The 13373-nt window shown below is 48.1% G+C and overlaps 1 long non-coding RNA gene across 1 annotated transcript; it reads right to left on the minus strand.

Annotated features, from left to right (window-relative positions):
* Positions 1-3055: 3055 nt before the first annotated feature.
* On the minus strand, positions 3056-11672 carry LOC307023842. The gene is made up of 2 exons (XR_013803783.1): positions 11455-11672; positions 3056-3720 (listed from the first exon to the last, which is right to left on the minus strand). It is a non-coding gene; the product is annotated as an uncharacterized lncRNA (long non-coding RNA).
* Positions 11673-13373: the final 1701 nt, after the last annotated feature.

Here is a 13373-nt window from a genome sequence, read left to right on the forward strand (position 1 = left end):
AGAGGAAGGATGAAAGTGAAAGTGAATGTGAAGGCAGGAACATTCAGGAAACTGAAACCTAATGACTGGACTCTAGAGTGTGACATCGCCTTTGACAGTCTTAAAGAAAGTCTGCTGGACTGTGTGGTCCTTGCACATCCTGATTTCTCACGTCCCCTGATTCTGTCAACTGATGCTTCCTTGGACGGGCTTGGCGCAGTGTTGTCACAAGTAGCAGCTGGTGAAAGTAAAGCCCGTCCCATAGCTTTCGCAAGTAAGACACTGAGCAGCTCTCAGAAGAATTATCCAGCTCACCGGCTTGAGTTTTTGGCGTTGAAGTGGAGTGTGTGTGACAAATTCAGCCATTGGCTGAAGGGCAATTCCTTCACAGTATGGACGGACAATAATCCACTCACATACATAATGACTAAGCCCAAACTCGACGCCTGCGAACAACGATGGGTCGCAAAGCTCGCTCCTTATACTTTCAGTCTGAAGCACATTGCAGGAACCAAGAACGTAGTGGCTGATGCTCTCAGTCGGGACCCGTTTGCCAAGACAGTTGGGCGTAGACTTGTTACAGAGTCCTATGGCAATCTGCTTGCCGAATCTGATGAAGTTGGAGAAAATGGAGTTCAGGATGTCTTTCGCTTAAAGGTCCAGTGTCAGCAGACGAAGAGGTCAAAACAAGGTGCTGTGACTCAGTCCCATTGTTCCCCGCCCCTGTGTAACAACATTGTGAAAGCTGTCCTTGATTCTCATGACCACTGGGATGCAGCTGCAGAGTCCAGGGCGACAGAGTTGATCCAGTCCGTTCAACACCTTGTTCCACCAGGGCAGGATCTGCTACCTGCCTTCTCCCTGGAAGAGCTCCGAAAAAGCCAAGGGCTTGACCCTGGCATCTCTAGAGTCATGCCTTTTCTGAGTCGACAGAGAAGACCCTCAAGGCGGGAGAGAGACGGTCTGGACACAAGTGCTCTGGTACTCATTAAGCAGTGGGAGAGACTTAATGTCATTGATGGAGTGCTCTATAGAGTCACCAAGGATCCCTTGAGCAAACAGAAGAGGCGTCAGTTTGTCTTGCCCCAAAGTCTGGTAGACAAGGCCTTGCGTGGTGTACATGACTTGGCCGGACATCAAGGGCAGGCAAGAACGATTTACCTGACAAGACAACGCTTCTTCTGGCCTAGAATGGAGCACCAAATTAAGGACTATGTGAAGTGCTGCCAGAGGTGCATCCTGGCCAAGACACCGGATCCTTCTGCCAGAGCTCCGCTTGAAAGTATCAGGACCACCGCTCCTATGGAACTAGTGTGTTTGGATTTCTGGAGTGCGGAAGATAGCAAGCAGCGTTCAGTAGATGTTCTTGTCCTGACGGATCAATTCACAAAGTTGGCCCATGCCTTTCCCTGCACAAACCAACAAGCGAAACAAGTTGCTAAGAAGTTGTGGGACAACGTCTTCTGTGTGTATGGGTTTGCGGGGCGCATACATACAGATCAAGGAGCCAACTTTGAGAGTGAGCTCATCGCAGAACTGCTTAAACTATCGGGTGTTTCCAAGTCACACACTACAGCCTACCACCCCATGGGGAACGGAGGGACTGAGAGATTTAACAGGACTCTGGGGGGTATGCTCCGTTCACTGCCACTGAGAGAGAAGACCAAGTGGCCCCAGCAAATCCAGACCCTGACATTTGCATACAATGCGACATGATGACAGGTGCATGACTGGGTACGCACCCTTCCACCTAATGTTTGGTCGGGTTCCAAGACTCCCCGTTGATGTGTTGTTCAAACAGGTCCTACACGACCCAGTGGTTGTTGACTATGGCAGCTATGTAACAACGCTTATGTCCCACCTCCATGAAGCAGCAGACATTGCTCGAAAGCATGCCATCAAGGAGCAAGACAAGCAAGCCAGAGGTTACAATCGGAAGATCAAGGGGACTTGCCTGAACGTGGGAGACAGAGTACTTCTCGCCAACAAAGGTGAGAGGGGAAAGAAGAAACTTGCGGACAAGTGGGAACCAACAGTCTATACTGTCGTAGACAGCAACCCACAGACTCATGTCTACATGTTGGAAGATGACAAGGGTAAAACAAAGGTAGTGCATCGCAACCTTATCCTGGATATCAGCTTCCTGCCCATAGAGTCTGCTCAAGGAGAAATGCCGGAGACTGAGGACAGTCTTGATGATTCAGAGGACGGGTCTCGGATGGAGGATCTCGTCAACTCTTTGGAAGAGGAAGAGGGTTCGGAGGATAGGACAAGCGCATGGGCACTGAGTGGGGCTGAAGACACTGCCAGCCACCGGTCCTGTGACGAAGCTGATACAGATGAAGATCAGTCTGATGCAGAGCTAGATCAGTCAAGTGTACCAGATACAGCATCAGTGATCGACGCAAGCAGTGTCCAGTCATTCAGACCGGTTACAGCGTCAGCAGTTGACACATCAGACTCAGTGTCGATGGTTGACACAGGCCATGTCCCGACCGTTATTTCTGACACTTTACCAACAGTTGCAGAACAGGGCCGAGACAGCCAAGCACCCACTCAAGCAGACATGCAGGGTGTGGTCAGGACACGTGCTGGCAGGGTTGTTAAGAGAGTCAGCCGTTTTGTAGAGACAATGGTTCAGAGGCCGACCAGCATGAGGGGGTTCGCAAACTCTTTCAGTAAGAGATCCCAGTCTCTTCTTACCCTGTTCTGAAGGGGCTGTATTATTTCTTCTTGTTTTTTTTCTTTTATTGAGATGTTTATTTTTTTATCGTTGTTTTTTTTTACGTTTTGCAATGTGTCACTGTAAGTGATGTACTGTTTACTGTCTGTGCTCACGAGTACGGTTTGGGACTCTAGTAGGCCGGGTAGTTTGGTGTACACGGCACCAAGCAATTCTAAGAGGGGACTAAGGGTTGATCACCCTTTTGATTTCTCTGAACCTGTTTACCAGGTAGCTTCTAGCTGATTGTGAAGATGGTATCTTTATGTGAACCCGTGCCAGTTTTAACGCAGTGTTAATGTCCCTGTCAGTGTTGTGTTCTGTCAGCCGCTCAGGATTTTGGTGTAATTCAGGAGGGGTGAATGTAGCAGGTATATAAATATACAGGAATGCATTCCACCAATAATCCCTCACGTTTTATTTTATTGTTCCAATATTATTTATTGTCACTTTTATTTTGGTATGTTTACTACAAAAGACCGTTTTGGGAGCTAATGCTTTTATTTTGAAGTCTTCACTTTCGGCAGTGACGTCATCTACCTGCGTTGCACCCTCTCTCACTCAGTTGTTTGTATGGCAGACTGAGGTGAGGAGAGTTTGTCATGTGCTCTTTATAGATTTCTGTTCTAAATGATGTTTACAGTGTTTATATAATGTTAAACTGTGAAACAAGGTTATAATATCATTCCATGGTGCTAATGTGTTGCTGTGTAGTTGTTTTGCAGAAGTTTGAGTGTTTTAACAAACTTTTAGTTAAGTGTACTGTTTAGCAGCACTTGTGAGGACTCACACACAGCACCTGCAGCATGTTTAATGGCGTCTTTTCCCCACCACAGACTGGTGTGTTGCAAACGTCCATGTGTATTAATGCTGCTGCATTATTGTGTTTACTTCATGCAGGTATGTTTGTTGCTCCCATGTTTTGGTCTATTGTGTTTTGTACTATGTGTTTATTTTATTGTTTTATTTACATGTCTAAAAATACTAATTAGCCGGTGGTGTATACATTTCCAGTGTAACTGTAATTGTACAGTGTATTGTGATCTATTGTGACAGATTTGATATCTGAATGTTTTATAAGTACTAGTCTCTCAGTTGTTTGTATGGCAGACTGAGACTGGTGTGTTGCAGACGTCCATGTGTATTAATGCTGCTGCAATATTGTGTTTACTTCATGCAGAGGAATAAATACGCCAAAGTTTCGGTTAAAGACAACAACCGAATCTCCTTGTCCATCAAACACGCACAACACAACGCAGAGTCGTAGCAAGGGTCTGCTGAGAAGTAGGCCCAGACCGGCTACACAAGCACTAGCCAATCAAACCGCGTGTACTGTATGCAGATACGGCGGGACCTGCTGCCACCGAGCTGAAAGTTCCAGAGCTAGCTGAAGCTACCAAGCTAAGCTAACATGCTCCCCATCTGCACACTGTCGTGGCATTTTACGTTTCTAAGGTAAGCGGACATGAAACTATTCAGCAAAACTATAAATAATAATCTAAGTTATTGAGTTTTTAGCATAATTCTTCAGAATCTTAAAATCCCTTAACGTTTGTATGCAATTGTGCTAAATTCAACACTGGAATCAAGCAAATATTAATATGTTTGCATGACATTAGTTATTTATATTTTGATATCACTTAATTATACGTTTAATACATTTAAGTCAAGCTAAGGTACATGTGATGGTAGCTAGTTAGTGCTCTTACCTGTGAGGCCTCCTCCAAACAGCATAATAACCAGACTGTATCATTAGCCGCATTCACACCGCTGGACTTTCCCTGGTAATTTGGTTCTTTAGTTCCGTTAGTACCAATAATGTCGCGTTCACACCGCCGGGACTACTCAGTGCCGGGAACTCTTTTGGCCATTTTCAGTCCCTGCTAGAGAGGTGGTACGAACCTGGTGATAAAAGAGTGCCAATTTATATTCTATTTCTATTGGCTGGGCGAATTGCAAACCACGCCCCGTTAGACTGAATGTTTTTTGTTAGGCAGCCATTTTTTTCCTCGGTAAAAAAACCACATCCACACCTGAGCGAGTAGTTTTTTTGTACTTTAAAGCAGTTATGACCACACGTACTACAACACCGGAGCGGTGGAATGCTGAGGAAGTGTCGGCGCTTCTGGCAATTTACTCTCAGGACGGGATGCAGCAGCTTCTACAGAAAGCAGTTCCCAACTCCAAATGTTTTGAGAGATGTTCGCAAAAGCTACTTGAGCGGCGTGACGCCGTTATTGTTCTCATTCATAACACTCCGTTCGATGTCTCACTATGAGATGCGTCTTATCGCGGAGCAAACAGAAGCATCAATCTCATTACGCCAATCCTGATTGGCTGGTGATCTTGACGTCAGCGTCAGGGAATCCACCCACCCTATATGTAGCTTGTGCCACGTCACAGCATCATTCAAACACCTCTTCTCGCTTCAGAGCACATCTCGATAGATCGGTAGCCGGGCTAGCTTAACAGTCCACAGACTGAACCCAAAGCTAACTTTCGGTCGACGGGCGCTCGTCGGCTACTTTTCTGCTTCGCAAGAAGACTGTTAATCTACCTCGCTGTTTCTTTCTTCGGAAATAAAGGTAAGGTTTTGATTTTTCAAGCTAGTAACACACCTGTTGCTAGCTTGCCTTCCCTCACTACCGACACCACGGTAGCGAGGACGTTTTTTTTTTCTCTCTCACACCAGAGGAGAAGAAGATAAAAAGGTATTAACACACCAGTTAATATTCTTTGAGAATAAAAATGTAGAGCGTCGCTTTTTCTCCGGATTAACGACAGGTTGTAAGAAAAAAAAATTCTCAGCAACGTACCTGTTACGAGCGGGTCCTCTCCACGCCATCAACACGGCAAACAAGATGGACGCTTCTCTCACTCACACCAGAGGAGTCAGGGACTCGGAGGCTCGGCTCTGCGGCTGCGGGTTGAAGATATCAGGCACAGACCAGGTCTGCTCCCACTGCATCGGGCTGGAACACGCCCAGGAGGCTATCGACAACCCCGGCTTGTGCGGGCATTGTGCCCGCTTCACCATCAAGAGCCTCCGCCGACGGCTAACACGCCAAGCTAGCTTGTCGGGACAGGACCCCCTCATGTCCGCTGATTCGCCGGCCGGCAATCAAGACATGGGGCCGTCCACCGCAGAAATTGAGCCCCGCGCTGTGTCAAGCTGGGGCTCCCAACTGGACCTCACCATCGTCTCGTCCACGGGGGATGTCCTGGAGTTGGACTACATGGAGGACGAAGAGGATGCCTCTGAGTTCCTCCTGTCCGACTCGGATGAGCAAGAAGATTATATCTTCGTGTCGTCAGCTCAGGCTGCAAAGCCGGGAGCGATGGCTGCTCTCCCGGGCGATAGCACACCAGCTTCGCCCTGTCTGAGCATGGACCTGCAGGCCGTTTGTCAACACGCCGCGTCCAGGCTGGACATCCGATGGCCTGAAATGGCCAAGGAGACCTCCAGGTCTCGCTACAAGGGGTAGAATTTGCCCCAAGCAGCGAGGACAAAGAGGCAGCTCCTTCCAGTCTTCCCGGAGATGCTGGACGAGGTGTCGGTCCCGTGGAGAGACCGCCCCTTCAGTAATAAGGCCCCAATCCAGGGTGCCTCCTCCCTGGACTGTGACGGTATGGAGAGGCTCGGCCTGCTCCGCATACCGCCCATGGAACCGCTGGTGGCAGCCGACCTCCAACCGAGGCTGGCTCCGACACCGAGCAGGAACCCCACGCTACCGGTAAAGGCAGACCGGTTCCAGTCAGCGATGACGGAACGGGCCTATAAAGCCGCAGCGTTGTCCGCCAGGGCACTCAACATATCCTCACTGCTGACCGCCTACCAGGCGGAGCTCTGCGAGGACCTGTCGAGCAAACCGGGGCCGGCCGTGTGGGACGAGGTCGCAGCGATCACGGACATTTACCTCCGTGTGCAGCGCTGTGCAGTCCAGGCCACGGGCAAAGTAATGGGCATAATGGTGGTACAGGAGAGAGCCAGGTGGCTCAACCTGACCAACCTCCCAGACCGGCAAAAGGAGGATGTTCTCGACATGCCTATCGGATCCCGAGGGTATTTTCGGCTCCGCTCTAGTCTCGATGCAGCGGAGATGTGAGTCGAAAAAGAAGGAAGACAAGGCCCTCCACCTCTGTCTCCTCCGAAGGGTCCAGCCGCTACCTGCAACGGTCTCGCGGCAGTCCTACGCCCAAGTTGCCTCACGTCCTGCCCGGTTCAAGATACCGAGGCAGCAGAGGCCACAGCCCGCCCCGAGTCCCCAGCAAAGGCAGGAGACGAGGGCGAGCAGGCCGAGAAAATCTCTGGTTCCGGCAGCAGCCAAGCAGGCACGGCTGAACCAGGTTTTCGGCCACCAGACGAGGAAGAAGAAGCGGGCGGCCTGACAGCCTCCTCTCCTCTCCTCGGTGACAGAGCTGGAAGTTCCCTGTTCCCCAGCTCCAGATGTGTTTTCGGGGTGCCACCATGCCCCCATCTTCCCGCCACCTCGAGTGATGCCAGAACGTCTTCCTCAAGTTCGTGCCAGAAGGGAAACGGACTTAGTACCAGAGACAGCGAGTTCTGCTATCTTTCTAAATCACAAAAACACATGTCACAAATACCATTGTTTTCAAATAAACCATTTTCCACTGTCGCATCCAGGCTTCAAGCCGAGGGCGCAGTCCAAAAAAATGAAAAGAAAAACAATAAAAACAATAAACAGTCTGTCACCTGTCCCTCTTTTGAGAGCAGCTACGGCCTCTCTCAAAAGGCATATAATAGACGGGTCTGTGAAGGCACCACCACCACGCGCATGCGCAGTGCCGGCTGGGGCTGTGAAGGCACCACCGCCACGCGCATGCGCAGTGTCGGCTGGGGTTGTCAACCTGGGGTACCACCGTGTCCAGACACTAGAGGTCCCCATAACACAACAAATAGAGACTCAGAGGGAAAGAGACGTGACATCTCCGCTCGCTTTAAGGAGCGAAAGGTGGAAGATGCTCACAGCTTCTGCTTGGGTTTTCAAGACAGTAACACGGGGCTACAGGCTCAAATTCGCTGTCACCCCCCCTCGCTTCTCGGGCATTCTGTATTCACAAGCCCGGGGAGAGTCAGCCCATATTCTCGAGCGAGAGATTCTCTCGCTACTAGAAAAGAAGGCTATATCTATAATACCCGCCGATCAGAGTCAGAGCGGCTTTTATTCCAAGTATTTCCTCGTTCCCAAACGGGGAGGGAACGGAATTCGGACAATACTAGATTTGAGAGCTCTGAACAAATATCTCAAAAGATACAAATTCAGAATGCTCACTCACACATCTCTGCTACGTCTCGTGCGAAAAAACAACTGGTTCACATCAGTCGATCTGAAAGATGCGTATTTCAACATCCCAGTATATTACAAACACAGGAAATATCTGAGGTTCGCATTTCAGGGTGCCTGTTACGAGTACAGAGTACTTCCCTTCGGTCTGTCTCTCAGTCCAAGAGTGTTTGTACGATGTACTACTCTCTCTACCCCTTTCCAAACATAACAACCTAATCTCTTCTAACTCTGCACCTGTCCGCCGCAACCTTCGTTCCCTCTCCCCCTCTACCTTTGCCTCATCGGTGCTCTCAGCCCTCCCTTCCTCTGATTCGTTCCAACTCCTGCCTCCAAACTCTGCTGCAGAAACTCTCCTCTCTACTCTCTCATCCTCTCTGGACTCACTCTGTCCTCTCACATCTCGGCAGGCTCGTAAGTCCCCTCCTGCTCCCTGGCTAAATGACGCACTGCGTGCTAATAGAACCATCCTTAGGGCAGCAGAGCGGAAATGGTGTAAATCCAAACACCATGACGACCTCCTAACCTATCAGGCTCTCCTCTCCTCTTTCTCTGCTTCCATCTCTCAGGCAAAAAGCACTTTCTTTCAAGATAAGATCCAATCTTCCTATTCCAATCCCAAAAAACTATTTTCTATCTTTTCCACCCTCTTGGACCCCCCGAAAGCCCCTCCCCCCTCCTCCCTTATGTCAAGCGACTTTGTTAACCACTTTGAAAAAAAGGTTGATGATATTCGCTCCTCTTTTTCTGACTCACCTTTACTCACCGCTGGGTCACCAGACCCACCTTTCACCCACACACTGACCTCCTTCTCCCCTCTCTCTCCAAGTGAGGTTCTTACCCTCATTACCTCTGCCTGTCCTACTACCTGTCCTCTGGACCCTATCCCATCAAACCTCCTTCAGACTATCGCTCCTGATATTCTACCGTTTCTCACCCATTTCATCAACACTTCTCTAACTTCTGGTCACTTTCCAAACAGTCTCAAGGAGGCAAGAGTAAACCCTCTCCTAAAGAAACCCACTCTCAACCCGTCTGATGTTATAAACTACAGGCCTGTCTCTCTCCTCCCGTTCCTGTCTAAAACACTTGAATGCGCTGTCTTTAAACAACTCTCCTGTTATCTCCATCAGAACAACCTTCTGGATCCGCACCAGTCTGATTTCAAGGCAGGTCACTCAACAGAAACTGCTTTCCTTGCTGTCTCTGAGGAACTGCACACTGCTAAAACAGCCTCCCTCTCCTCTGTCATCATCCTTCTGGACCTGTCTGCTGCATTCGACACGGTGAACCATCAGATCCTCCTTCGCACTCTCCAAGAACTTGCAGTTTCAGGCACTGCACTTTCCCTCCTCACCTCATACCTCAAAGACCGCACCTACAGGGTAACTTGGAGAGAGTCCGAGTCCGACCCTTGTCAATTAACTAAAGGGGTCCCTCAGGGCTCTGTTCTTGGTCCCCTCCTCTTCTCCTTGTACACAAACTCGCTCGGGTCTGTCATTAGCCCGCATGGTTTTTCATACCACTGCTACGCTGACGACACCCAACTAATTCTGTCCTTCCCCCGCTCAGAGACCCAGGTCGTCGAACGCATCTCTGCTTGCCTAGCAGACATCTCTCGGTGGATGTCTGCTCATCACCTCAAGCTCAACCTTGACAAGACTGAACTGCTTTTCCTTCCGGGAAAAGATTGTCCCACTCTTGACCTAACAATCAACATCGGCACCTCTGTTGTTTCCCCGACTCAGACTGCAAGGAATCTGGGTGTGATCCTAGATAACAAACTGTCCTTCACTGCAAACATTGCTGCTACAACCCGCTGCTGCAGATACACGCTTTACAACATCCGGAGGATACGTCCTCAGCTGACCCAGAAATCAGCGCAGGTTCTGGTTCAGGCTCTCGTCATCTCACGCCTAGACTACTGCAACTCCCTCCTGGCTGGTCTACCTGCATGTGCCATCCGACCTCTGCAGCTCATCCAGAGTGCAGCGGCTCGTCTGGTCTTCAACCTTCCAAAATTCTCCCACACCACGCCGCTCCTCCGCTCCCTTCACTGGCTTCCGGTAACTGCTAGAATCCACTTCAAGACACTGGTAGTTGCGTACCATGCTGCGAATGGATCTGGCCCTTCCTACATCCAGGAAATGGTTAAACCGTACACCCCAGCACGTGCACTCCGCTCTGCATCAGCCAAACAGCTCGCTGCACCCACACTGCGAGGGGGACCCAAGTTCCCATCAGCAAAAACTTGTGGGTTTGCTATCCTGGCTCCAAAATGGTGGAATGAGCTCCCCATTGAAATCAGGACAGCAGAAAGCTTACACATCTTCCGGCGCAGACTGAAAACTCATCTCTTTAGACTCCACTTCGAGCGATTGAATTACTAACAAAGCACTTATATACTAATAAAGGGCTGGCTTATCTAAAGCCAGTTGAGTAGCACTTGAAATGTTTGGCTCTATGAAACCTGATGTACTTATATGATTCTGTTTTCTTCAAGGTTGTATCTTCCTGGTCGAATGCACTTACTGTAAGTTGCTTTGGATAAAAGCGTCAGCTAAATGCAATGTAATGTAATGTAACAGTCTATGGCACAAACAAAGGAGTGTTTATCAGACCTCTGTATGGAAGAGGATTCGGGCCACATCATTTTTTTTCTCAGAATTCTGACTTTAATCACAGAATTCTGACTTCTTCTCAGAATTCTGAATTTAATCTTAGAATTCTGACTTTTTTCTCAGAACAAAAACATTTTTTTTAGGAGAAAGTAAAAAATGCTAAATGCAATGTAATGTAATGTACGGAAGCCGCGATAGCCCCGTTAAGACAACAGGGTATTCGCCTGGCAACCTACCTGGACGACTGGCTGCTTCTCGCACAGTCGGAACAGGAGGCTATTACACAGACGAAAGTCCTCGTAAAACACCTGCTCGACCTGGGTTTCATAATAAACACAGAAAAGAGCATGTTGTCCCCAGCCCAGACTGTACTCTTCCTGGGTCTAGACCTGAACTCGGTGCCCTTTACAGCCCGCCTGTCAGCAGAAAGAGTGAAAGCTTTCAGAGCTTGTCTCGCTCATTTCCGGCTGCGCAAATATGTTCTCTTCAGATCATGTCTGTGGCTACTGGGGCTCATGGCGTCAGCCATCCTGGTGGTACGACTGGGACGCTTACACATGAGGGAGTTTCAGCGCTGGGTAGCCGCCTTCAGACTAAAGCCGCGCGTCATGGCGCGCGGAGAGTGATGGTCACTGTGAAATGCGTAATGGCACTGCGCCACTGGCTGCACCCGCCTTTTCTAGTACGGGGCGTGCCTAAGGGTGCTGTCCTATCGCGGAAGGTGGTCACCACCGACGCATGTCTGACGGGCTGGGGAGGTATTTACGAAGGTCTACCGGTGAGGGGTCTCTGGAGCAGGGACCTCCAACGGTCGCACATAAATTACCTCAATCAATCAATCAATCAATGTTTATTTATATAGCCCAATATCACAAATGTTACATTTGTCTCAGTGGACTTCACAGTTTGTACAGAATATCAGTATGACAATACGACACCCTCTGTCCTTAGACCCTCACATCGTACAAGGAAAAACTTCCAGAGAAAATCCACAGTTTAAAGGGAAAAATGGGAGAAACCTCAGGGAGAGCAACAGAGGAGGGATCCCTCTCCCAGGACGGACAGACGTGCAATAGATGCCTTGTATAAATTGAAAAGATAATACATTTGCAACATAGGTAGTCCAAATGTTTGGAAATGCATGTGTATATAATAGGAAGATGAATCCACGAGTATATCCATCCAGGACTTATGATCCAGGACCACAGCCACGACTCAAGATCCAGGACTCGCAATCCATGACACAGGACCGCAGGATCATCCATGACTCCGGATCCCGGCGTATATAGACACCAAAAAGAAAGAAATTTGGGGAAGCTGGGTTAATCGGAACATGAGAGTACACAGGTATAGACAGAGAGAAGGAAGAAGTAAGATGTCCCCCGAAAAACTAAGCCTATATCAGCAAAACTAGGGGCTGAATCTAATCAGCCCTAACTATAAGCTTTATAAAAAAGGAAGGTCTTAAGCGCACTCTTAAAAACGGATAGGGTGTCTACCGTCCGAACACAAACTGGAAGCTGATTCCACAAAAGTGGAGCTTGATAAGAAAAGGCTCTGGCTCCCATTGTACTTTTAGAGACTCTAGGAACAACCAACAACCCTGCATTCTTGGAACGCAATGCCCTAGTAGGACAATAGGGTATAATGAGTTCTTTAAGGTAAGATGGCGCCTGCCCATTAAGGGCTTTGTAGGCGAGAAGAAGAATTTTTAATTATATCCTGTGTTCTATAGGGAGCCAGTGTAAGGCAGCCAGAACAGGAGTAATGTGGTCCCTTTTCCTAACTCTGGTTAGTACACGAGCTGCAGCATTTTGAATCAGCTGAAGCGACTTGACTGACTTCTTGGTACACCCTGATAATAAGGAGTTACAATAATCCAGCCTTGAAGTAACAAATGCATGGACTAGTTTCTCTGCATCGTTTTGAGGCAAGATATGCCTGATTTTTGCAATGTTACGTAGATGGAAGTAGGCGGTCCTTGAAATTGATTTTATGTGGGTGTTAAAGGATAAATCCTGATCAAATATAACACCAAGATTCCTTACAGTCTCACTGGAGGCCAAATTAATGCCATCCATAATTAATATATCTTTAGATAATTTGTTTCGTAGATTCTTCGGGCCAAGTACAATAACTTCAGTTTTGGTCGTGTTTAACATCAAAAAATGTAAGGTCATCCACGTTTTTAAGTCCTTGAGGCAGTCTTGAATTTTATTTAGATGATTAATTTCATCAGGCTTGATTGATAAATATAGTTGAGTATCATCCGCATAACAATGAAAGTTTACAGAATGATTCCTTATAATATTGCCGAACGGAAGCATATATAGGGTGAACAAAATAGGTCCAAGCACTGAGCCCTGTGGCACTCCATGGCTAACTTTGGTTTGCATGGAAGATTCATCGTTGACACGTACAAACTGAGAGCGTTCAGATAGATAGGACCTAAACCAGCCTAAAGCAGTTCCCTGTATGCCAACTAAGTGCTCTAGTCTTTGCAATAGGATATCATGGTCGATAGTATCAAATGCAGCACTAAGATCGAGCAAGACAAGAATAGAGACAAGTCCCTTGTCAGAGGCTATTAGAATGTCATTTGTGACTTTAACCAGAGCTGTCTCTGTGCTATGTTGTGTTCTAAAGCCAGACTGAAAATCTTCAAATAAATCATAGTTTTTTAAGTAATCACACAGCTGTTTTGCGACTGCTTTCTCAAGAATTTTTGAGAGGAACGGAAGATTA

The sequence above is a fragment of the Notothenia rossii genome, assembly GCF_949606895.1.
Source record: "Notothenia rossii genome assembly, chromosome: 1".
In the NCBI taxonomy this organism is placed as follows: Eukaryota; Metazoa; Chordata; class Actinopteri; order Perciformes; family Nototheniidae; genus Notothenia; species Notothenia rossii.